This window comes from Brachypodium distachyon, chromosome 3 (genome assembly GCF_000005505.3).
Source record: "Brachypodium distachyon strain Bd21 chromosome 3, Brachypodium_distachyon_v3.0, whole genome shotgun sequence".
NCBI classification, from domain to species: Eukaryota; Viridiplantae; Streptophyta; class Magnoliopsida; order Poales; family Poaceae; genus Brachypodium; species Brachypodium distachyon.
Genome location: NC_016133.3, coordinates 30,737,936 through 30,761,687, shown reverse-complemented (window position 1 = coordinate 30,761,687; position 23,752 = coordinate 30,737,936). Strand labels below are relative to the sequence as shown.

At 55.9% G+C, this 23,752-nt stretch overlaps 1 long non-coding RNA gene across 1 annotated transcript; it reads right to left on the bottom strand.

Moving 5' to 3' along the window:
• Window positions 1-223: 223 nt before the first annotated feature.
• LOC100821627 lies at window positions 224-2,682 on the bottom strand. Its single transcript, XR_731575.3, has 3 exons — window positions 2,336-2,682; window positions 2,070-2,254; window positions 224-717 (listed from the first exon to the last, which is right to left on the bottom strand). It is a non-coding gene; the product is annotated as an uncharacterized LOC100821627 (long non-coding RNA).
• Window positions 2,683-23,752: the final 21,070 nt, after the last annotated feature.

Genomic DNA, 23,752 nt, shown 5'->3' with positions numbered 1-23,752 from the left:
ATGCATAAAAATGTTAGATGTGATTCATCTGTGTCTCTCTTAAACAAAAAATCATTGTCCACATGGAAATAGATCATGATAAAAGAGATTAGAGTACCTAGACATCTTCGACCTGAGAAAGCTCCATTGCATGATTCAGGCACTTTGTCAGCACATTAATCCCCAGGCATCTGCAGCTACAATCTGAAAGTGTCAAATATTTTGGTTAAAAATATTTATGAGATTTTTTTTCTTCCTTACGATCAGCGAACTGATCGGGTTCCACTATCCAAGGATAACGGAACAACACAAAAGAGTTCACGCCCCACAGAGTTTGACACACACTTGCCGCCTACGGCTAACAAGAGACTCATAGTCTTAGCAACATGAAAGAAAAGAACAGGAACTGAAAGGCAAGTTCAAACGATATACAAACGATATCCACTATCGCCAGCCAAAATCTCAGAGCAGCAAGTTATCAACCAGCGTGCAGGCAACCAGCCAACGATTACTTTTCAACCAACACAGTGCTTCAACTTGACGATGCAGCACGTAGCACTTTCACAAAACATCAGATCTCCAGACCAGCCTCCCTTTACTTGCTCATGTCCTTGCCATTCTTGTCCAAGATGCGCTTCGTGTCCAGCGACGCTTGAACTAGGTGGTTCCTCAAGGCCTCCTGTTGCAGCATTCTAGCTCCTTCTATCAGCATCTCCCGATCGCCCTCAGCTTGTAGCCCTGCCCAGTATTTTAGAAATGCACAGGCATAGCAAATTAGCTCCGCAGGCGACCTGATCAGTCGATGTTCAAAGCAAGCCCTGTTTTTCAGTTTCCAGATGGCCCAACATATCCCAGCCAACCCAACTATTTGAATATTACTGCTTACCTTAGCATGTTTCGTAATCCAATCAAAATATTGCAAGAAAAAAGTTGGTCTGGTAAAAGCCCCAATGGCAACCCCCACTATTCCCCAGGTGTATCTTGCAGCAGAACAAGTAAAGAACAAATGATGTATAGATTCATGTGCAGAACAGAAACGGCAGGTAACATCTCCTTTCCAATTTCTACGAACCATGTTATTTTTTAGTAGCAATAGCATTATGCCAAATCAACCAGAGCCAGATTTTAATTTTCAGTGGGAGTTTGGCCTTCCATAACTGCCTAAAAGATCTATTGGTGCCTTGACTGGTTAATAAGTTGTACAGGGATTTAACAGTATATCTACCACTTTTGGACCATTTCCATATGGGTCTGTCCTCTTCATCATTCACCCCCATCCCCATTAGTTTGGAGTTTAACCTAGTATAGTCATACTGGCATTCCTCCTCTAGCCATCTTCTAAATGTAAGGCGCCACCTCCTACTTGCAATATCAGCAACAGAGCACCCAATATCATTGGAAGTTTCATATAACCTGTGGAATTGATCTTTCAATGGAGTATGCCCACACCATGAATCTCCCTAAAAGTCAGTTCTCCTCCCATTCCCCACAACCATGGCCCTCCCGTGTAGGTATAACTCTCTTAAGTGGAGTAAGTCCTTCCAACAAGCAGAGTCAGATTGCTGATTCTTTGCCAGATTTGCCAGATTTCATTTATGTTATGGATTCCCTCCCCTTTCAAATATTTCCAATCCATGATTCTTTGCCAGATTTGCCAGATTTCCAATTCTGCCTCCAATTTCCACCACCATTTACAGAGCAGACTGATGTTAAAAAGTTCAAGGTTCTTAACTCCCAATCCACCCTTAAGTTTTGGCTTACAGATCAAATATTATGAGATTAACACCGTAACTTCATCGATCTGTATTCTTCAATTCAACTAAGCTATCTAATTTCACACGCAAAACACCTAGATCATCATAGAAACCCACATGAACGTCCATCAAATCGTTAATGGCAAGCAAAGCCTATCAAGTACCAAAAGTTTTTCCCTCAAAAAAAAAGTACCAAAAGTTCAGACTTCAGAAACTTTTTTTTTGCGAGTCAAAAGTTCAGAAACTTGAGTGTGGGTTGTCCAAATCGGATCAAGGAAAGATGAATTTAACACAAACATAAATCAGAAATAAGTATTACCAGTAGGCGTGGCATACCTGTGACAGAGATTTATGGTGGAATTGGCTCTGTTGGAGTGGATGGAAGGGTGCCGTTACCGATAGGGGCAGATTTGGGGATGAGATTCTGGTCGCGGGGAAGTCATTGTTCCAGCGGTTTTCATACATCACCCGCCACCACACTGTAGGATCCATTGTTCCAGGGGTTTTCATACTCCACCCGCCTGGGAGAGAGGGGATGAAAGAGCGTATAGGGACGGGAGGCGGCGGATAGCGCACCAGAGGGCATAGCAAAGAGACCGTACCCGGATCTACGCTGAGGACATGATAAGAGCACCATCTCCCCATAATTCTCCGTGTTCAGATGAATTCCCGCCTTGCCTATGCTGCTGCACCTGCACGTGAAGGTGGGAAGGCAACCGCCTCCCGTCGCAAAACATTCATCAAATTAAGGCGATACATAATAATAATAAAAAAACTAGTCGTTTAGGTGTTCCATCCACGAGTCGCCCACGCTGTCGTCGCCGCCGCCGTTGTGGACGGAGCTGTCGAAGTTGAAGCCGGAGTCATCGTCGGAGTCGATGCGGATGACTCCCAGCTCCTGCTTCACCGGCACGAGTGCCGGCGCAGCCACCTTCTTCTCCTCCTTGGCAGCCTCGGCCTCGGAGGCGTACCCGACTTGCCGGCGCCGCTCCTTCGTCTGCCGCTCCGCCTCCTCCCTGCTATCGCGCTCGGCGGCGCGCTGACCCGGGAACTCCTCCGGGTTAGAGTTGCCGCGGTGGTTGATGGCGGCGCTCTCGTACTCCGGAGGAGGTGCTCACTCCTCCGGCTCTGGCTTCGACCGATGATGACCTTTGATGAGCCGGCGGGGGGGGGGGGGGGGGGGGCGCGAGGACGAGCCGAAGTCATCACCCAGGTAGCGGTGGCGTTCGGCCGGTGGAGAAGGGGGAAGGAGTGCCGGTGGAGGAGGGTGCGAGGCGCCTGCCGGCGCTGATGTCTTGGACGGCGCGGTTGTGCTCGTCGGCGAAGTAGCTGGCCCAGGCGGTGCCGGTCTCCCGGTCCCACTCCGTCGACGTTTGCTGCGCCGGCGTTAGGGCGACCCAGCGCTCCCAGATGCGCTGGTGTAGGCGAGCGCCCGTCGGCACCGGTGGGACAGGCCTACCGCCCCGACTGAGCTGCTAGCCATGGGGCAGGCGGCAGTCCGGCGGCGAGAGGCAGCCCCGCCCGAATCGCTTCAGCGTCGTCCCAGCGGAGCCACCGACGCTCGTCCCAATGGGCCATGGCGTCGGGCGAGGGAGAGAGAGGAGAGGAGGCGAGGGAGGAGACGGCCGAGGGTGTGGCAAGGGAGGTCAACGGCGCTGCCTTTTATAGGCCGTCGGGGTTGTGAACGCGGCGGGAAACGGCGTTGGGAATGCACGGGGGCGCTCCGCGTGGAAGCCGACGGGACTGGGCGGCGGTTTGACCCGGCAACCACCATAAACTCGCCTGGGAAGCCGATGGAGATTAATGGCGAAGCCGTTGAGGGCAGTAAATGGGCGCTGACAAGGCAGGCCCATGCCATAAAACGCGATGCCGGCTCCCCCGCTCGCCTTCCCTTGGGCTGGTTTCGGTCTGGGGGCGCCGGCTAACTTTTTGGGCCGCGCCAGCTAAGAAACAAATTGGGGAGGCTGGCTGGGTCCAAATTTTCACGCCGGCGCCCCGCAAGCCCGTTTAGGGGACCTTTAGGAGGGGCGGCTGGAGATGCTCTCACGCAACATCACCCGCATCCTCTGACCCTCACTGCTGCCGATTAGGGTTTCTCGAGGCATTGCTGTGCAGTAAGTGTTGCTGTGTGTAAGAGAGAGAAAGAGAGAGAGTAAGGGAGGGGATATGGGAGGAGACGGGAGGGCAGAAGGCTAAGCCTGATATCCGGTAGGTGGCGCGTACACCCAGATTAACCACAATCGAGGAGCAGTACCCACATGCGAGGTGATGAGGATGGGGAGATAAGACGGTGAGTAGAGGGGAAGGCAGGAGAGGGGTGTGTCAGTACTGCATCCTTTCTTCAGTTCAAGTGTCACTTTCTTCACTTATCTCTTCTCAAGCTGTGCACTCAGAAGCGAAGCGGTATCTTGCAATCTCAGGCGTTCATTTCAAAGCTGATGGTCCAGGCGGAGTTACTTTCCCGGGAAATTACTGTCTCTGTCACTTTTTATCACTGAAGCTTTACCTTTTAGCTTTTTACTGTTTTCCTGCCTATATAAGGCGACGTAAGCTCTGTTTGGGACATCTTTGATTCCCCTGTGAACACTAGCCGCCATAGCTGCGAGCTAAGATATATATAAAATACCAAAAACACCAAAATATCCCCCAAAAATTACCAAAAATAGCTATGTGTGTGTGAGTTCTGTTCTTGTTGCCCTGTTCTATTCTTTGATTCTATCTTAGATCATAACAGTGGTATCAGAGCCAACGATTCTCGGCCTTAGATCTGTTCTTGTGGTAGATTTGGGCAAGGGTTTGAGCACATGTTGTTCTGTAAAACTCCGGAGCCAAATCTATCCAGGAAAGATTTAGGGGCTTTGGTGTTGGAGTGCAACGGAGAAGGTTAGATTAGCACACTGCTTTTCATGTAAAATCCCCTATATTTTGAACCCACCCTCCCTTCCCATGACGAAGACCACATCTCCGATGGAGGCGATTGCTGAAGCTCTGGAGAAACTTACTACTTCCATAGATGACCTCAAGAAACAGCAAGCAGAGCATGAACAGAAGCAGGAAGCCAAGCTGCAGGTACAGCAAAATTTCAATCATTCCATCACTAATATTTTCAAGCACCAACAGGAGAATTTGGACTTGATCACTGCTCGTCTGAATCGATTGGAACTGCCTCCAGAAACACCACCACCACAGTAGATGATGAAGATGAACCTAGGATTCCATATCCTCACAATGGTAGAAACAACAAGAACTGGCATATTCCACATGATCAAACCAGATTACAAACTGTGTTGAAAGCCCCTAAGTTGAATTTCTTGAGTTTGAAGGGGATGATCCTAATCATTGGATACAAGTTTTAGAGCGGTACTTTGATGCTGCCAACTTACCTATATACCAGGGAACTGAGTTTGCCATCACACATTTGAAAGGAAGAACAGCCCATTGGTGGAGAGGTACAGGATTTAGAGCTCATAGACTTCCCTGGCAGAGGTTTTGCAGAGTTATTGAGGACAGATTTGCAGAAACTTCCACAATTGACAATGTCAGAACTTTCCATTCCCTCAATCAAACCACTACTGTTACCTCTTATATTGACCAGTTTGAATCAGCTGTTGGGCTGATGAGATGGGACAACCCAGCTATACCTGATGATTATTATGTCAAAAGCTTTGTAGCTGGTCTGACTAAATATATATACACAACATCATCTTCAATGCCACAAACCAAGAGACATACATGAGGCCATGTGGATGGCAAGAAGGATTGAGCAGTCAAATCCTATAAAAAGAATTCCTTATGGACATCATGGTCAGCAGTACAGAAGGAATTATCAACAGCAGGGAGCCCAACCTCTTCAACAGACAACTGAAGCTGCAGTAGCTCAACCTTTGACTACTAATCAACAGTTTCAAAATGCCAAGCAGAAAGGCATTTGCTAAAAATGCCATCTTATCACCCTGGCCATAAGCAAATTTGCAAGTTTCAGAAACAGATCCCTGCTTTAGTAATTGGTGAAGATGAAAATGGGGAACCTGAGATCATTTATACTGATGAAAATCTTGAACAACAACCAGACAATCCTGAACCAGAACAAGTCTTGCAACTCTCTGTGCATGCAGCTACCGGCATGAACACAACAAGCCATACCTTTACACTGAAGTTTCAGTTAGGCAACATGATGGTAATTGCGCTAGTTGAGATAGTGGCAGTTGTGGTACCTTTCTGGATGTTGACACTGCAATTAAAGCAAATTGTCAACTGACAAATTGTAAACCTGTTAAGGTGAGAGTGGCCAATGGAAATATACTCCGGAGCAATGCCAAGTGTCTGAATTGTCTTTATAATATCCAAGGTGTTGACTTGATAGTGGATTTCAGAATTCTGACATTAACTGGTTATGACATCATATTTGGTGCAGATTGGCTGCATAAATACAAGCCCATATTCATGGACTTTGTCACAAGACACCTAGCTATTACCTTAGCTTCAGGTGACATAGTTCATTTTTCTGAAGAAATTATTCCAGCAAAGTACTGCTTGTTAACAATACAGAAATTGCAGAAACTGTTGAAACAGGGAGCTAGTGGAGCAATCATCTATGCATGCCCATGAAATTGAGGCATTAACTGACACACTTCCTGTCAGTACACCTACTCTGCAGCCTATCATTGAGGAATTTAAGGACATATTCTAGGAACCTACTCAACTGCCTCCACAAAGAGATATTGATCACACAATTCCTATATAGAAGGACATAAAGCAGTAAATCAGAGATCTTATAGACTGCCACACCATCAGAAAAATGCTATGGAAACAATAGTAGATCAGTTGTTGAAAAATACTGTCATTAGACCTAGCCCCGGCCCATTCTCTTCTCCTGCAATTTTGGTGAAAAAGAAGGATGACACATGGAGAATGTGTGTGGACTACAGAAAAATGATCAGACCATCAAGAACAACGTATCCAATTCTTGTAATTGAAGACTTACTAGATGTCGGATTACGGGAGTCCCGCACCGGGGATGTTGGACACCCCCTTTTTGGTTCGGTGGAGGGCGAGGAGATTGCTCCGGCGATCATCGGCGTGACTAAAGACACTAAGTGTCGACAGCTAGGTTTACCCAGGTTCAGGCCACCCGGAGGTGTAACACTCTATGTCCTGCTTTTAGTTGTATTCACGAATTAGAGTGCTTACAGATCGCCCGGGGGGTTCCCGGGTTGGCTACTTAGGTGAATGCTACGCTATGTTCTAATAACTAAAGTTGGAACCCTTTGACCGGAGGCATTGGTCCTCCTTTTATAGACAAGGGGCAGGTGCCCATGCATGCCGCTTGACACGTTCCCATCCGCGTGTCCTCACCACAAGCTTTACATTACTGTTGATTCACGCTCAGCGTCATGCAGCGCCCAGGCCACTGTACACGGTAAATAAAATGAATTGTAGGGTAGCCGCTCTAGCCTTGCTGAGGAAGACTAGCCCTGCTGATGTGACCCATGTCGGTGCATTAAATGCACTGCGTCCGATGTCTCGTCATGTCTTCACTGCTCCGCAGGCCCCATTTGCGGGCCCGGACGTAAGTTGCTGGGAGCCCCTTCCCGGTGAGGGTGCCCAGTCCGTTGCCGGGGCGGTATGCTTTCCACTTCCCGGGACCAGGGTTCCCGGGTACCCGCCGAAGCAGGTGTTTCTCCTGTTCTGGTTCTCGACTTTGACTTCGCCAATGATTGCCGACTTTGACTTCGTCAATGATTGCCTCTTTGGGGGTGAGCTTCCAGCGCTTATCCGTCCCGGGAGGCCAACCTGGCGAGGTTTCGTCAGTTGCGACCCACGCGTCCCGTATCAGTGGGACCCCATGGGCCACTGGTACAACAGTAGCCCCAAGTGTGGGCCGGCAACCTTGAGTCCTCGAGTAGTGCTGTCCTCGGTTGGTTGCCGGGCCACGCCCTATCCGACGCGTGGGTCCCAGGAGAGTGTCCCGATCCCCGTCCTCGTGGGCCGCATCTTTAGTTCCACTCTTCCGAGCGAAACGGTCGGGCGCATGATCCCGTGCCTCATCCCCCATAATTACCAGGGAGTTAAGGCCACGTCGTGCACCCCCATCTTGATTCCCGATACTTTAGGGCACTTTATTGCTGATCGTGGGGGTGTCCGTTGCAGCCCGCCAGCCCCCGATAAATACCCAAGGCTGGCGGCGGGCACCCCCCACTGTTCCTTGCTTCTGCCATTGCCTCCCAAGCTCTCCACGCCCCAACTCTAGCCAAGCACACTCCCCACTCCCACCAATGTCTTCTAGGGGCCAGAGCCGACCCAAGGGGAGCACCAGCAAGGGAGAGAAGCGCGAGAAGGCCTCCAAGAAGGAGCTGTCGGAACGAGCGCGGAAGGATAAGGAGATGCGAGCCAAGTTCGCCTCCCCCCCCCCCCCCCCGGGTACAACGGCGAGGGGGTGGAGAAGTTGGTCTTGGCGCTCGCCACCAAGCACAACTAGCATGGGCTGACGCGGGTTCTTCCCGTCAGCACGGAGCCAAGGTATTCGCGAGGTTCATCCTAGCCGGGTTCGTGCCGCCTCACTCCTTCTTCCTTTCTGCCATCATGGAGTCGTACGGGCTCATCATGGCTCAGGTTCACCCCACATCCTTCTTCACTTTTGTTGTATTCCAACACCTCTGTGAAGCGTTCATGGGGGTGATGCCGTCGGTGGCATTGTTTCGTCACTACTACTACCCGAGGACGGAGGCGAAAGCTCCCCTGTCCTCAGGAATGGTATTTCAGTTTCGCGACAAGCTCAAGTCGGAGTTCATCTAGCTGGGGAAGAAGAAGATCGAGAATGAGTGGCGCCGCGACTAGTGCTGGATGCGCTCCGACGAGCTCCAGGACTTCCACGAGGAGCCCCTCAGGCCCCCAAAGGGCTCCGACGACCCGAAGGACAAGGAGCTGGCCCCGATCTGCGCCAAGATCAAGGCGCTCCGTGATGTCGGGCTCACAGACACGAACGTGGCACGCCACTTCATCGGGAGGCGCGTGGCTCCCCTGTAGTGGCGCTCACATCCGGTATGGATGTACACCGGGTCGAACGACCGAACCTAGCTGCAGCGTAAAGAACTCACGCCAGACGAGATTCAATTCTGGGTGAGGGGCATCACCGGCGAGGACAAGACCTTCCAGCTGCTGCCACTTGGAGCGCATGCGCTCCACGCGGGGATCCCGAACCCGGGAGCCCGGGATCTCCCACTCTGCGATGAGTGAGGGATCATGGAGGACCCCTCGTCACAGCTCTCCCCCCAGTAACCCACGTCTCGCGCCGGCAAGGAGCCAGCTGCCAAGTCGGGGGAGGGTGACTAGGACCGGGGTTCCGCCAGGCCGGAGGACTCGGACTCCGATGATTCCTCGGTGGGCTTCGGAGGAGACTCCGACAACGACGACGCTCCCTCGGAAGCCGACGGGGGTGCGCCGGAGGAGGACGACGATGAAGACGACATCCCCCTGGTGAGGCGGTCCGCTGCGGAGCGGGCAAGCAGGCGGGGAAGCCAACCCGCAGCCCCAGGCACCTCGGCTGGACGCAGGGACCGGGGTCTCCGCCAGGAGCGGGGCGGCTACGGCAGCCGTCCCTACTACTCCGGCGGCTCCGCCGGTTCCCCCCGCACGAAGTGGACCCCGGCGAGGAGCATCTTGGCAGACAGGATGCTCAAGCTCAACCCGCCGAGGTAAATTCAATGTCACTTTAACTATTTCAGTTTCCGCGAATTTTGCATACTCTGCTAATTTGCTTCTGCATTTTTCCCAGATCTTCAAGGAAGAGGGGGTAGTCCAGCACTTCGCCAGCAGCCCCGGCCAAGAAACGCCACCCGACAACAGGCGGTGATAACAAGGACGCTGCTGACGCGGTTGATACATCGGCGGCAGCTGCCGCTGGGGACGCACGAGTCCCCGACCCAAACATGCAGGGCACCGGCCCGGTAGCAGGTATCCCCGGGACCGAGCACCACTTATTCTAACTGAATTTCACTACTGCTTTCTAACACTGAGTTCCCCGCAGGATCCACGGTAGCCGGCGGGAGCATCCCGGCAACTAGCAGGAATGCGGCTGACGGAGCCGCACACTAGGCCAGTGACGGAACACAGCAAGGTATTACTTCGTTCTTTGTAATGCTTCTTACGTCAATCTGCATCATTTCCTGGGCTGACGCAGGTGTTCATGTGCAGTCGCCAGGGATGATCCAACTGCACCCGCGCCCACCGAGGTGAGGGTGATCGACCTCACCGGCGAGGCCGCCGCCGACGCCCCGGAGGAGGTTTCCTCCGCCGGAGCCCTTCAACAAACCGCCCCGGAGCTTGCCAGGGACGCAACGGTCACCGCAGGTGACGCCGCGTGGACTGCGCTGCCTGCGGTGGGTAACGTGGGACAGCCTCTGCCTGCCGAGGCAAGCAACGGCGCCTTGGAGAAGCCCCCGAGCCCCCGGCCTGCCCCCTCGGGCAGACAGGGAGCTGTGGGGCTCGGACAAGTCGGAGGCGCGTCGCCGAGCCCTGATGTAGCCTCGGGGTCGCAGACGGTCATGGCGGGGTCCTCCTCCTCCGCTAGAGCCGCCTTAAGCCTAGGAGCAGGGGAGCTCGCAGGGCGATCGTGGGGTCGAAGGTAATACCTTCGACCCCAGCGTGTTCCTGCAAGGGCACCAGGTGATAGACAACATCCAGCAGCAGCAGCGGACATTCGTCGCCTTCTTCAGCGACATGCAGCAGCATCATGCTCGCGTGATGGCGCAGCTGGGCACCGCACGCCGAGAGGTGGAGGAGCAGCGCACCGAGCTGCAACGGCTCCGGGAGGAGCTCCAGCAGGTGCAGCAAGCAAGGGCGGCGCCCACCGTGCAAGGAGTCTCGGAGGCCGTGGTTCTCCGGCAACTGTGGGACCTGTAGCAAGAGCACCAGCGGGAGCTCGAACTGCTGAAGGCTACAGACGGCAAGGGTGAGGAAGAGCACCAGGCGGCCCTGGATTCGTTCAGGAGCGTCTCCGAGAGAAGTCGGACTTGCTATCCAACTACTCCCTGGAGATCCAGCGCCTCCGGCGCGAAGTTGGAGAGCTGGAGATGGCGGCTACAACGGCAGCCGAAGCCTCGGCGCGCCGAGAGAAGGAGCTACAGGAGCAGTCTCGCTCCCGGGAGCGCGAGCTTGCGGGGCAGCTCAAGGCTGCCCAGGAGGCGGGCTCATCCCTTCAGGGCGAGCTCGACATGGCGCGCAAGAGCTTTGGCTTATTGACGAGGACAACACCAAGAAGGCGTTCGAGATCAGTAGGCTGAAGTCGGAATGCGGCGAGCACAAGCTACATGCCCAGGAGGCTCGTGGTGCATGCACCGAGCTGCGGGCCTGCAGGATGGAGGAAGCAGCCAGGCTGAAGAAGCTGGCAGACTCGGCGGTGGAGGCGTTGCAGGGGTTCGACATCCCCGTGACTTCGACGGGGCGAACATCGGCAGCTTCACCTCCTTCTTCGCGGACTACGTTGGCCGGCTACACGGCCAGGAGAACTACGTCATGGCTTTCGAGGATCGGCAAGTCGGATTTCGCAGCCGAGCAAGTCGCCGGGCAAATCCTCACCCGGGTCCACTCTGCCCACCCCGACTTTCCGTTCGAGTCGGTCTTCGACGCCTGGTCAGACGAAGAAGAGGCCAAGACCCACCGGGAAGTAGTAGAAGGCGTCGTGGACGAGATGGTGGCGCGGATGCAGAACAAGGCTGATGAAGCTGAAGCTGCTGACGAAGAAGCCGCCGAAGGGGGTCTCGACGTCGAGGAGGCGCCTGCCGCCGAGACTGCTACTCCGGGAGCACCTCCTGCATAGTTATACCGCTTGTTCCCTTTTTTATTTATTTTCCTGCAAGTGGCGCGAGGCGCCTTACAACTTATTTTGTCTTAGCCCCAATCATTTTATATGTACATCTCACGAACTCGTTTGTTACAACTTCGTTTTTATCCAATGAAAACTTGCTTGTTCTTTGTCTATAATTGGCTCGCCGGGGAGGGGCTCTGTCCTTCACGTCTTATACCTTGTGTACCCGGGGACTTGCCAGCTGCATGCCTAGCCAGACCAGGGACCCGGGACGGACCTGCAGTGCCGACCTGGGGCCAGACAACAGAGGCCAGTCACTCCACCTGGGGACGGACCCGCATGGCACGTGTGGGGAGCGTCCTCCCCCCACAAGTGTACTTCTTACACTCCGGCTACACGGGAACTGAGCTCACCCCGGTTAACCAATGCTGTCAAAGAAAGAACTAAGGACTCGAAGTGAAGTACTTAGCTTTTTGTTCTCTCAACGTTAAGCACCCATTTGAGAGTCGCAGCAAGGACGCGGTGACAATGCATCCTACAGCGGCACACGTCGTGGGATGCACCACCACCGCGTCTTCGCTACGCCTCTCGCCTCTGGTGTTTCCATCTATGGTGTTCTCTTCTAAGTGATGTGGCAAAGCCGTGATGGTGGGAACACCCTCGGCGACAAGCGCAGAGGGATGCACCACCATCGCCTCTCTACGACATCTCTTGCCTTCTTGCCCGTTGTTGGTATCGCGCTTGCCCCGGTCTTTAAATAGCCGAAGCGCTGCCCTCTCCGCCACACCCACTGAACCAGCAGCAAACGCGTGAAGGCACTGGCCTTGTCTCAGTTTCCTGCATCAAGCCTCAAAGTAATTGCCATATATGTACAACTTACTCGCAAGACAACGACACCCGTGACCGCCCCACGAGCATCACAATGTGCCTTCGTCCCATCTCAAAATGCACGAAAAACATCACAAACTGGGTAACTTCCTGCCTCACATCCCCCGGCCACAGAAGAGTCGACCTCAGACTTGGGTGTGAGCACTTTCATACTTCCATGGTGCATCGCTGGCACGTAACAAGTTGCGGACGGGTCCGGCAACTGCTAGGCCTCGTTCCGGGGCGTCCCAGCAACGAGCTTGGTTTTCAGGGTTCCAACAGCCCCCTGCTCACAGCCAAGGAGGAAGAAACAATTCTGTTCACCTAGAGTAGGAGACAGAAGCAAATATTAACAGGAAACACAATATCCATTGAAATAACACTTATCTTTATTCATCTTTGTGCTAGCGGATTACAATTGGGCCTTGCTCGACTACACTAGCTTAAAGAGGCACGCAGCCGCAGCGTCACTCGTGGATAAGGTGCCACCGTTTCACGGGTAGAACTTGCGAAGGTGCTCAATATTCCAACTATTGGCACCGGCAAGCCTTCTTCGATTTCCAGCCGGACAGCCCCCGGTCTGGTTACCTGCACTACCCGGAAAGGGCCTTTCTAGTTTGAAGTCAACTTGTTCCCGGCCTTCGTTTCTTGTATCCGTGCAGGACGAGGTCTCCAACCTCAAGCACCTGGGGACGGACTCTCCTGTCGTGATAACGACGGAGCCCCTTCTGGTAGCCCACAGCTCGCACAGCAGCCAGGCATCGAATCTCCTCGATGAAGCTAAGGTCGTCAATCCTATGCGCGTGTTGGCTGTCGTCGCCGTACGCAACCCGAGGTGACCCATGCTTGAGCTCGTGGTGCAGCATAGCTTCTGCCCCGTAGATGAGGGCAAACGGAGTTTGGCCCGTCGCCCGACTTGGCGTGGTCCTGATCGACCACAGCACGGGCTGGAGTTTTTCGACCCAGTTCTTCCCGTGGCCCTTGAGCTTGTCAAAGGTTCTCGTCTTGAGGCCCCGCAGCACTTCTGCGTTGGCACGCTCCACCTGCACATTGCTCCTTGGATGAGCGATAGAGGCAAAGTGGATCTTAGTGCCCACGTCTTCACAGTATGCTTGGAACACAGCACTAGTGAATTGCGTGCTGTTATCGGTGATGATGTTGTTAGGCACACCAAACCGGCACACAATGACTTTGAAGAACTTGATGGCCGCCTGTGCCATGATAGCTCGCGCAGGCTCCACCTCGACCCATTTCGAGAACCTGTCGATGGTCACAAGAAGGTACTCGTAGCCACCGACGGCTCTCAGCATCTTGCTGATGATGTCCAAGCCCCAGACCGCAAACGGCCACGAGGACAGGATGACTTGCAGGGCTTGAGCTAGCTGGTTGCTCTTCTTTGCGTGAAATTGGCATGCTTCACAGGTCTTGACTAATTGTTCGGCGTCGACTAAGGCTGTTGGCCAGGAGAAGCCGTGCCGAAATGCTTTCCCAGCTAGCGCCCTGGAGGCCACATGGTGCGAGCACGTGCGTCGGTGGATATCCTCCAGCAGCGCGCGCCCCTCGTCTTGGGGCATGAAGAGGACCATGACTCCGTTTGGATGCCTCCGGTAGAGATCCCCATCCACCAGAGCGTACGTCCTTGCTAGCCGGGCTACTTGCTCCGTGGCAATGTCTTCTCCCGGGAGGGTTCCATCCTTGAGGTAGCGAAGGATATTCGTGGCCCAAGGTGGCGGTGCCCGGCTCAAGCATGCCACCAGTTCGGTAGCATGGTGCCCCGCAGCTGCAGGGTCTCCTTGAGTTGCCGGAGGGGCTTCCTCGGCAACTGACTTGGGATCGACAAAAGGCTTTGACTGCCTCTGCACGAATACCCCAGGAGGTACCTTGTTGCGTTCTGCTGCCCACTTGGACAGCTCATCCGCAAACAAAGTTGTCCTTGTGCTTCACGTGCTCAAACCGTAGTCCCTTGAACTTGGACTCCAGCTTTCGCACTTCTTCCACGTACGCAGCCATCTGGGGGCAGTCGTAGTCTTTGTTCACCTGATTGGTCAAGAGTTGAGAATCCCCACGAACAACCAAGCGCTTGATGTCGAGGGCGATCGCCGCGCGCAGCCCGGCTAGCAGTCCCTTGTACTCTGCTGTGTTGTTGGTGGAGTAGGCAAAGTCGACCTGAATCACGAACTTGAGTTGATCTCCAGTGGGTGACTCGATCACTACTCCGGCACCGGCACCCTGCAAGCTGAAGGCGCCGTCGAAGTACATGACCCAATATCCTTCATCTAGCTTGTCAGGAAGGCTTGTTTCCGGCTCTTCTTCTTCTTCTTCTATTTTCGTGGAGGTCCATTCCACGACAAAGTCGGCGAGAGCAGCACTATTGATGCTCTTGGTATTCGCGAAACGCAGCCCGAACTCCGCTAGCTCCATCCTCCATTCGGCACTCTCCCGGTGGCTTCACGGTTGATGAGGGCCCGCTCCAGACAGAACCCGGACACCACTGTGATGTTGTGCGCTTGGAAGTAGTTGCGCAGCTTCCGTGAAGCGAGCAGGATCCCAAGAAAGAGCTTCTGGACATGCGGGTACAATACCCGGGCATTGCGCAACACCGTGTGCTGACGAAGTATACGGGGTGCTGCACTAGCCGCTGGCGGGGGATAGCCTAGGTGGGCTGCCCCTCGGCTCCCGAAGCTGCGGTGGTAGCCGGGGATTCTTCCGGATTTCCGGGAGCCCCCTGCCCCACTGCCTCACCCCCGGGACTTTCTCTTCTCTCTCGACAATGAGCACGGAGCTCACCACCTGATCTGTCACTGCTAAGTTGACTAGGGTTCGATCTCTGTGCTTACTATGCTAGTCCCTGGATCGACTCACTAGCACACACAGTTTCATGATGAAGTATACAGGAACAAAGGTCAAAAATACTTTATTACATCGCATCATCCAGAATAAATAGTACTTACAACCTCGCATGACCTCTTGGGCCAGCATTAAACAAATATTGTTTCATCATCATAAAACAATGTTCAAAACTGTAGCGGAAAAGGGTAGAACATAAGGGCCACACTACTCCAAGGTGAGAGCATGTTGGAATGTAAGCACATGACCCACAACAAAATGACGAACCTCACTCACCGTCGGATCCACCTGCGTTGTTAATTGCAGCCCCTACGTGGTCAATACATTTGAATGTATTGACAAGCTCACTAGAGTTATAAAGGACCTATCAAGTACATGCATAGTTTGGCTAAGTGGGGTTTGGCTATTTTGCATAAAAGCATCATTATTCAAATCCTATCATTTTTAGACAAATAGTTTTGAATTCTATTGGACACGGGGTAGAAACACCCATGCTCCTATTAACCTAGGCACATTGAGTAGAAACATCAATGCTCCTACCCAGTTCAATCCATTCGTTTTATTAGGAAATTGGAATGAGTGAGACTTTTCTTACAGCCCCAATATCCAGTTGCTCATAATTGTCCGTAACCGGGCACACGGCTAAGTACTTAGTTTGACACTCTCGAGAGGTGGTACACTTTACCCACAAGAAATCGACGTGTTAATCCCTTGCTGTCCTCACGGTAGAGTAGCAACGGCATCGATTACAGGAATTTTCAGAACATATTCCCCCAAACCACCTGAGGGACGCGTTCCAACCTACACTACTACATACCGATGTCACCTCAGATACAGGTTCATATTTCTTACATCCATCCTGGCAGAGCCCATAATACCATGTGGTCGTACTGGAAGCTACTAAACAGGAAACTAGTCCCGTCTCTGGTTATCCCGAGTGGCATCCCACATTGTGACGCAGGCGCTCCCCGAATCGCACGGGGAGACGACCATGGACGCTCCCGAATCACACGGAGAGACGACTCAGCGGGCCCCATAGAAATGGACCTAACGTCACGACATCCGAAAACTCAAAGCAGCGCACCCAGGACGATTCATTGAATTACTTGTTTTGCCATACACTAGGAAAATCATATTGTAATTCAATAGTATCACATTGTAATAATACCACCCTCGTATATTATCATAGCATAGCATTTTACTACTACGATGGCAATTGGTGGTAAGGTCATGACAAGGGTATCCTATACTATTAGGACAGATCATAGCTAGCATAGATACAGTAATAATCCTGACAATGTAACTAATAAAATCTCGTGCATAATAAAATAATTGTCCTCAGCGTTTCCCAAGCCAGCTTGGCCGACGACTTGACGGCCAGAGTGCGCATCAACTCCGGCGGCACCCCCTAAAGGATGAACGCCAGGGACCGGCGATCCTCGCGGACCTCGCTAGTGCCGGTGACAACGGCGTCCTAGAGTCCATCTCCCTGCATCTGCACTTTCATGAGTAGTGCCCAGTCAGAATAGTTCGTCCGCGTGAGCATCGGTGGATGCATGCCGCCGCCACCCTCGCGAATCACACGTTCCACCACGCGCAGCTCCGCTCCCTCGTCAGCTGTGAGCCTGGCCATCGGCGTCGATGGGCTCACCCCGCTGTCTCCGAGCTCCGTGCCCTTGTTCTTGTCCTTGTCGCCGTCCTCCGACCCCGGCATCTCCTTCACACGGATCAAACACCGTGCGGCTGTGGCAGGTTGGATCGAACACCAACGCTCTGATACCACTTGTAGTTGCAGGCAATCTGAAACTCACGCGAACACCTGGACTCACACACACACGCGAACTGGAAAAACTCAGAGAGAGTCGCGAGGATTTGCGCTGTGTAAAACGTGCAGCATTTTCTGTTGCTTTCTTCCCTTTTATTTATACCGGCATCGAAGTGATCCGGATATGCAGGAAATTACAGGCTGATCTCGCGAGCTTACCGGCCATGCCATCCCATGACGCTCGACGTGACCTCGCCACTAAACGCGCCACTCCCGGTTGCCATCGTGCCATCCCACGCGACCCGGTCGAAGCGCCTAACTCGCTAGTTAAAAGCTACTGAAACTAACTGACGAAACTGATGGGCGCGAGGTGTGGACATATACACACTGCTCGGCCGATTATTCAGCTAACTCTAACTGAAAGTGCTAACAGAATGGGCAGCGGGATTATTCGACAGGCACCAAGTTACACTTCGCGTCCGTTGCTCATCCGAGAAGTAACGGGCAGGCGGAGCGAGCCAACGCAGAAGTGCTGCGGGGGCTCAAGACGAGAACCTTTGACAAGTTCAAAGGCCACGGGAAACACTGGGTTGAAGAACTCCAGCCCGTGCTATGGTCAACCAATACCACACCTAGTCGAGCAACGGGCGAAACTCCTTTCGTCCTTGTCTACGGGGCAAAAGCGGTCCTGCCCCTCGAGCTCAAGCACGTATCTCCCCGAGTACGTGCGTACGGCAACACCAACCAACACGAGCAAAGGGTGGACGATCTAAACTTCATCAAAGAGCTTCGATGCTGGGCTGCTGTGCGAGCCGCGCGCTACCAGCAGGGATTCCGTCGTTATCACGATAGGCGAGTCCGTCCCCGGGGGCTCAAGAACGGAGACCTTGTCCTGCGCCGGATACAAGGAACGAAGGCCGGGAACAAGTTGACTCCGAAATGGGAGGGGCCCTTCCGGGTAGTGCAGGTGACCAAATCGGGGGCTGTCCGGCAGGAAACCGAAGATGGCTTGCCGGTGCCAAATAGCTGGAATATTGAGCACTTGCGCAAGTTCTACCCGTGAAGCGGCGGACCCCGACCCTCAGGTGATGCCGCCGATGCATACCTCTCGAACTAGTGTAGCCGGGCAGCCCCCGTGTGTAAACCACTAGTTATTGTGAATAAAGATAAGTGTTTCTTTCCTGAACTTCAAAGTTGCCTCGTTTATTTATGTGTTCTCCCCATCTTCTGTCTCCTGCTTTTGGTGCACGGAAGTGTCTTTCCATACTTGATTGTGAGCAGGGGCTGCTGGAGCCTCGAAAACAAAAACCTCATTGCCGGTCGCTCCAACACGGGACATGCAGTTGCCGGGTTCCCCGCAACGTGCATCACGGGACATGCAGTTGACGGGTTCCCCGCAACGTGCATCACGGGACATGCAGTTGACGGGTTTCCCGCAAGGTGCATCACAGGAAATGCAGTTGCCGGGTTGCCCGCAACGTGCATCACGGGACCTACAGTTGTCGGGTTTCCCGCAACGTGCATCACGGGACGTGCAGTTGCCGGGCTCCCCGCAGCCGTTGTGGCTGGGAAATAGAATGCTCACATCCAAGTTTGGCATCAACCCTTCCGTGCCCGGGGGCTGGGAGGCAGGAGGTTACTCGTGTTGCTTTCTGTATTTTCGTGAATTTCGAAAAAAAAATTGCAGCACCTCGGGCCTGGTAAAAATCTAATCTGCAGAAAAAGTGAAATCTTGCACACTGTAATACCCGTGGGCTCGCAGCATGTAGCAGTGCCTGGTGGTGCGGAACTACCGCGCCACGAGGGACTGACCGCACTCCGAGGCTCTTGACTCAGGAGGGGGCCGCCACGTGTGCCACAGCAACTTGGCATGCAAAGTGGCGAAGACTGCACCACACTTCAAGGGGAGGGATGCCACGAGTGCCGCGCTGATCCGTCGCGCGTGGTGGCAAGCCCTTCCCCCGCGCCTATAAAAAGCACGCCCCAGCCATGGAACGGCTCAGAGCGAAGCCAAGAAAGGGGCTGTTAAGGCGGCCGGTGCCGCGGAGGTGCGATGGTGCTGCATACCATCCGCGCCTAGCGCCGACGGGTGCACTGCCATCACGCCCTTGCCGCATCACCACATCGAGCCTACTCCGAGGGGCGTCACAGAGACACGGTGGTAGTGCATGCCATCTGCGCTCCGCGCGCGACGGGTGCACAGCCACCGTGCCCTTGCCGCGCCTCCTCTAGCGAGCGGCTCCTGGGCGAGGGCTGCCGCGACGGCACTCTGGTGGTGCATTCAATCGGTGCCCGGTGTCGACGGGTGCACTACCGCAGTGCGCCTGCCGCATCCCTCCCGAGGACATCTCCGCAAGGAGCAGGGGTTGCCGCGGAGACACTATGGTGGTGCATGCCATCGGCGCCCAGCGCCGACGGGTGCACTACCATAGTGTCCCTGCCGCCTCCCTCTAGAGAGCGCCTCTATAGGCGGGGGTCGTCGCCAGGACGCTATGATGGCGCCGGTGCCAGCGGTCGCCGCTCGCTCCGGCCCATCATCGCGTCCCTGCTGCGGGCCTCGAGCAGTATCGCTCCCAAGCAGCGAGTAATGCTACGGGGACATCGTGGCATCCTTGCCGCCTGCGCTCGGCGGTGGTGGCGAGGAAGCCACGATGTCCCTGTTGCGCCCCTCAGGCAGATCTTCTCCCAGCAGCGAAGGCTGCTGTGGGGATGCCGTGGCGTCCTCGGCGCCCACGTTCAGCGGTGGTGCCGAGGAAGTCACGGCGTCCCTGCCGCATCCCTTGGAACGAGCCCTTCCAGAGGCAAGGGTTGCCACGGCGGCACGGCGGAGCATCGTTGTCGACGCTTGACGCCGGCGGCTCCCCCGCCGCATCCCTCTATCAGGCGTCTGCAAAGGCGGCGAACCAGAAGTGCACCTTCGACGAACGCTTCGAGCGTAAGACTGAACGAAAAGCTAAATGCTGACACCTAAATGGCCAACCCACTAAGAACTAAACGTAATTGAACGCTGCTTTGCCAAGTGTGGCCCCGGAACCCGCGCGTGGCTGGAGTGTTAGAAGGACGCTTGCGGGGGGAGTGCGCTCCCCGTGTGGCTCCCGAGTCCGTCCCGGGGGAGGGGGGCATGGCTTGGAGTAGTTACCCCACAAGTGGAGTGGCTCGCCACTACCGCTTGGCCCCAGGTCGGCACCGCGGGTCCGTCCCGTGTCCCTGGTCCGGTCAAGGGTGAGGCGCGCGAGTCCCCGGCAACACAAGGCATAGCACGCAAAGGCTAAGGGAGCTGCCCCGCGAGGCAGCCCCAGGAACAAAGAACAAGAATGGAGCAAATTAAAGAGCTTGATCAACTAAGTACTGGACGATTACATGAACTAATGGGAGTGTAATTGTTTAAACGACGCCAAGCGCCACACTTGCAGGAAAAAACAAACAAAAGAAGATGCATCAGAAAGCAGCAAGGACGGCTGGGGGCTACGGCAACTAGTTGCCGGCGTCTTCTGCCGGGGGCTCCGGGGATGGCTCGGGGTCCGGCTTCCGCTGCATCCGCTCGACCACCTCGTCGACGAACCCGCGCACCGCTTGGGTGTGCATGGGCTCGTCCTCGCTATCCGACCATGCGTCTAGCAGGGACTCAAAGGGAAACCCCGGGTCCCGGAGGTGTATCCTCGGGAGGATTGTCCCGGCAATCTCCTGGGCGCAGTTGGTGACCTCGTTGGCGCCGTACTGGGCGATCCAGACGTCGAGATCCCCAAGCTTCCCTATCAGGTCGGAGAAGAAGGGGATCAAGGTTAAGATGTCAGTGCCGTCCACCGCCGCGGCCTGGAGCTCGAACCGGGGCAGCACGTCGCGCAGCACCTTGGCGATCTTGAGCAGCTTCTCGGTCTCTATCTGCCGCTGCCCGATCAGTGTGCCATGGTGGAGCCAGGCATCGTGCGCAGCCTTCTTGGCCTTGCGGAGGTTGTCCCCCAACGCCGAAAGCTCCGCAGTCTTGACCACGATGTCATTGCCAGCCTTGGCAAGCTCTTCCCGGACGGCGGCCAACTCGGTTTCGAGCTTGTCCATCCTGTCCTTGGCGGAGCCAAGCTGGATCTTGTGCGGGCCGCTGCTCCCACCGCGTGCTCGGTGGCCTTGATCTGCACCTCCAGCTTGATGCGAAGGCCCTGAATCTCGCTGCGGTAATTGGCGATCAGGTCGCTCTTCTCATCCAGCAGAGCCTGGGCTGTTGCGAGCACCCCGTCGTGCTCCTTCTTGGTCGCCTCGAGGGTTGCTGCCAGCGAGTCTAGCGCCCCCTGAAGCTCTGTGCACTGGGCCTCCAGCTGCTGGTGGAGTTCAGCCTCCGGGATGACCGGTTCCTCGGCGTCCTCCAGGGCTTGCCAGGCAAGGCGTGCCTCCTCCCTCGCGAGGCGCGTCTCCTCACATAGCCGGGAGAGCTCTTGCCGCTCCCTCTTCACGGCGATGGCGTGGTGCTCCCTCACCTCGTTGAAGGAGGTGACAAAGGCCTGCTGCTGGTCCTTGACGGCGTCCAGGAACTGGTGTCCTCGCTCGAAGACGCTCGGATCCTAGGTGATGGGATTCCAAGCCACCCCGGCAAGTGTGCTGAGGTCGGTGTTGGGGAAGGCCGCCGATGACGACGAAGCCCCCGCCGCCATCGTAGAACGGTGCGGGGCGTCATCTTCTCGCTCCGGGGCGTCCAGTCGCCCTTTCCTGGCAACTTCCCCTTCACCCGTACCCGGGAGCTCCGGGGCTGGAGAAGCCACCGTGCCCCCGGCAAGTGCGGTCCCCTGCTGGGCGGCAGGCAAGTCCCCACCAGCTGCGTCTGCGGCTGCCGGCGTGTCGCCAAGCGCCGTCCCGGCGGTGGTGGCGGTCGCCGCCGCCGCCATGGCCGACGCAATAGGGCTTGGTGCGGGAGCCGATGCCGGCTCCTCCGCCGCCACCGTGATCTCGACGTCAGGGTCAAGATCAACCACGGTAGCGTCCGCTCCCGGTGCGGGCGCGCTTATGCCTACAGCAACAAGGAGTGTGAGGATCGACAAGTAAAAAAGCTATCGGAAGCGGACAAGGGTAGTCGGGGCGGTTACCTTGCAAGGCAGATGGACTTGCGAGGGGGGCTTCCCCCGCCTCACCCGTGCCAGCGGGAGCCTCCGAGAGGCTTCCCGCGGGCGAGCTGCCGCTTGCTGAAAAAGAAGGTACGTTCGTATGGTTAACTGACAACTGAAAAATACAACAAAGGAGGAGTGAAGGAGCCGTACCAGTCGCCGCCCCCGCCCCCGTTGGGGCTGGGTCGTCGGTGGGCGCGATGACGGCACCACTAGCCCCTGTGTCAGTCGGGTCAGCGGCGCCGCCGGTGTTCGCGCGTGCCCTCTTGCTCGGCGTGGCAGGCGGGGAGTCGCTCCTCCCCCTCTTGCTGGCGCCCGCCGGCGAGTCGGTCCTCGAGGGGTTGCGCTGGAGCGCGAAGCCCCGAAAGACCCCCCGAGCGGGCGGCACCGTAGGTGCCCGCAGGGTCACCGCGACCCGGGGCGTCGCGGGAGTGGATGACGAAGCTGCCGCGGTGTCAGGGGCCGACCCCGGGAAGGCTGCCGCTGCGACCCCGGGAAGCTGTTGCCGGGTCGCGGATGGTCCCCGCCGAGTTATCGGCAGGTGCCCCCGGGGCAGCGGCCGTCGCGGTGCTGACGGCCGCTGCTAGGGCGGATTTCGCCGCAGTGGCCCCGGTGACCCCTGCAGACGTGTGCGCTGCCGCGGTACCGGCGGGCGCTCCTGAGGGGGCGGCCGCCGCGGAGGCTCCTGCGACCCCTGCGGACGTGGTTGCCGCCGAGGTACCGACGGGCGCCCCTGAGGCGGCGGCCGCTGCCGGGGCGGATGTCGCCGCTGGGGAAGATACCGCCGCGGCCGCCGAGGAGATAGCCGCAGCCGCTGCATACGCCCTTGATCTCCGAATGACCAGGGGCGCATCGTCGCTGTCCTCATCGTCATCGTCCACGGGGATGACTTTTGAGGACGCTGCAGCCTGGCCCGCCTCATCATCCAGGGACTGGAGGGAGGGCCAACTGATCTTCGACTCGCCCCCGCTCTCCTCGAGCACCTACTTCCCGCGAGGTGCAGGCAGGGGAGCGCGGCGAGTCCGGGTGGGGGTCCATCAACCCCCACTCATTGCAGGGCGGGAAGGCGGAGACGATGTCGTTGAGCGCCGCAACGCCGACATGGAGGGAAAAGACCCCCGGCGGGAACCTCGTTGATTGGAAGGTTTCGCCGGAGATTCCCCTCATCCACACGTTGAGGGTTTCCAAATCCACGCCGTCCTGGTGGAGGTGGGTACATCCACACCGGGAGCGCAGTTGGAGCGGCGCGATGCGCCAGTTGATGAAGGTATGTGCCACGTCCATGTCGGTGAGCCCCGCTAGCCGCAGCGCCTTGATCTTCTCCATGATAGGGAGGAGATCGGCGTCGCGGTGTTACCTGTCCTGCCAGCCACTGTGGGGTTGCGGCAGCTCAATGGGCGAGAGGATGAACTCTTGTGGGTCTTCCACTCGGACCCGGCATCGGTCGCCCCGCCACTCCTTCTCAATCTTCTTCCCCGACCGGATGATGAACGCGGACTTCATCTGGTCGCGGGCGCGGAACACCACCCCCGACGACATCGCTTTCGTGTTGTCGATCCGGGGGTAGAATAGTGACGGAAGAGCGCCACCGACAGCATCACCCCCACGAACACTTCGCAGAGGAATTGGAAGGTGGCAAGGAGGA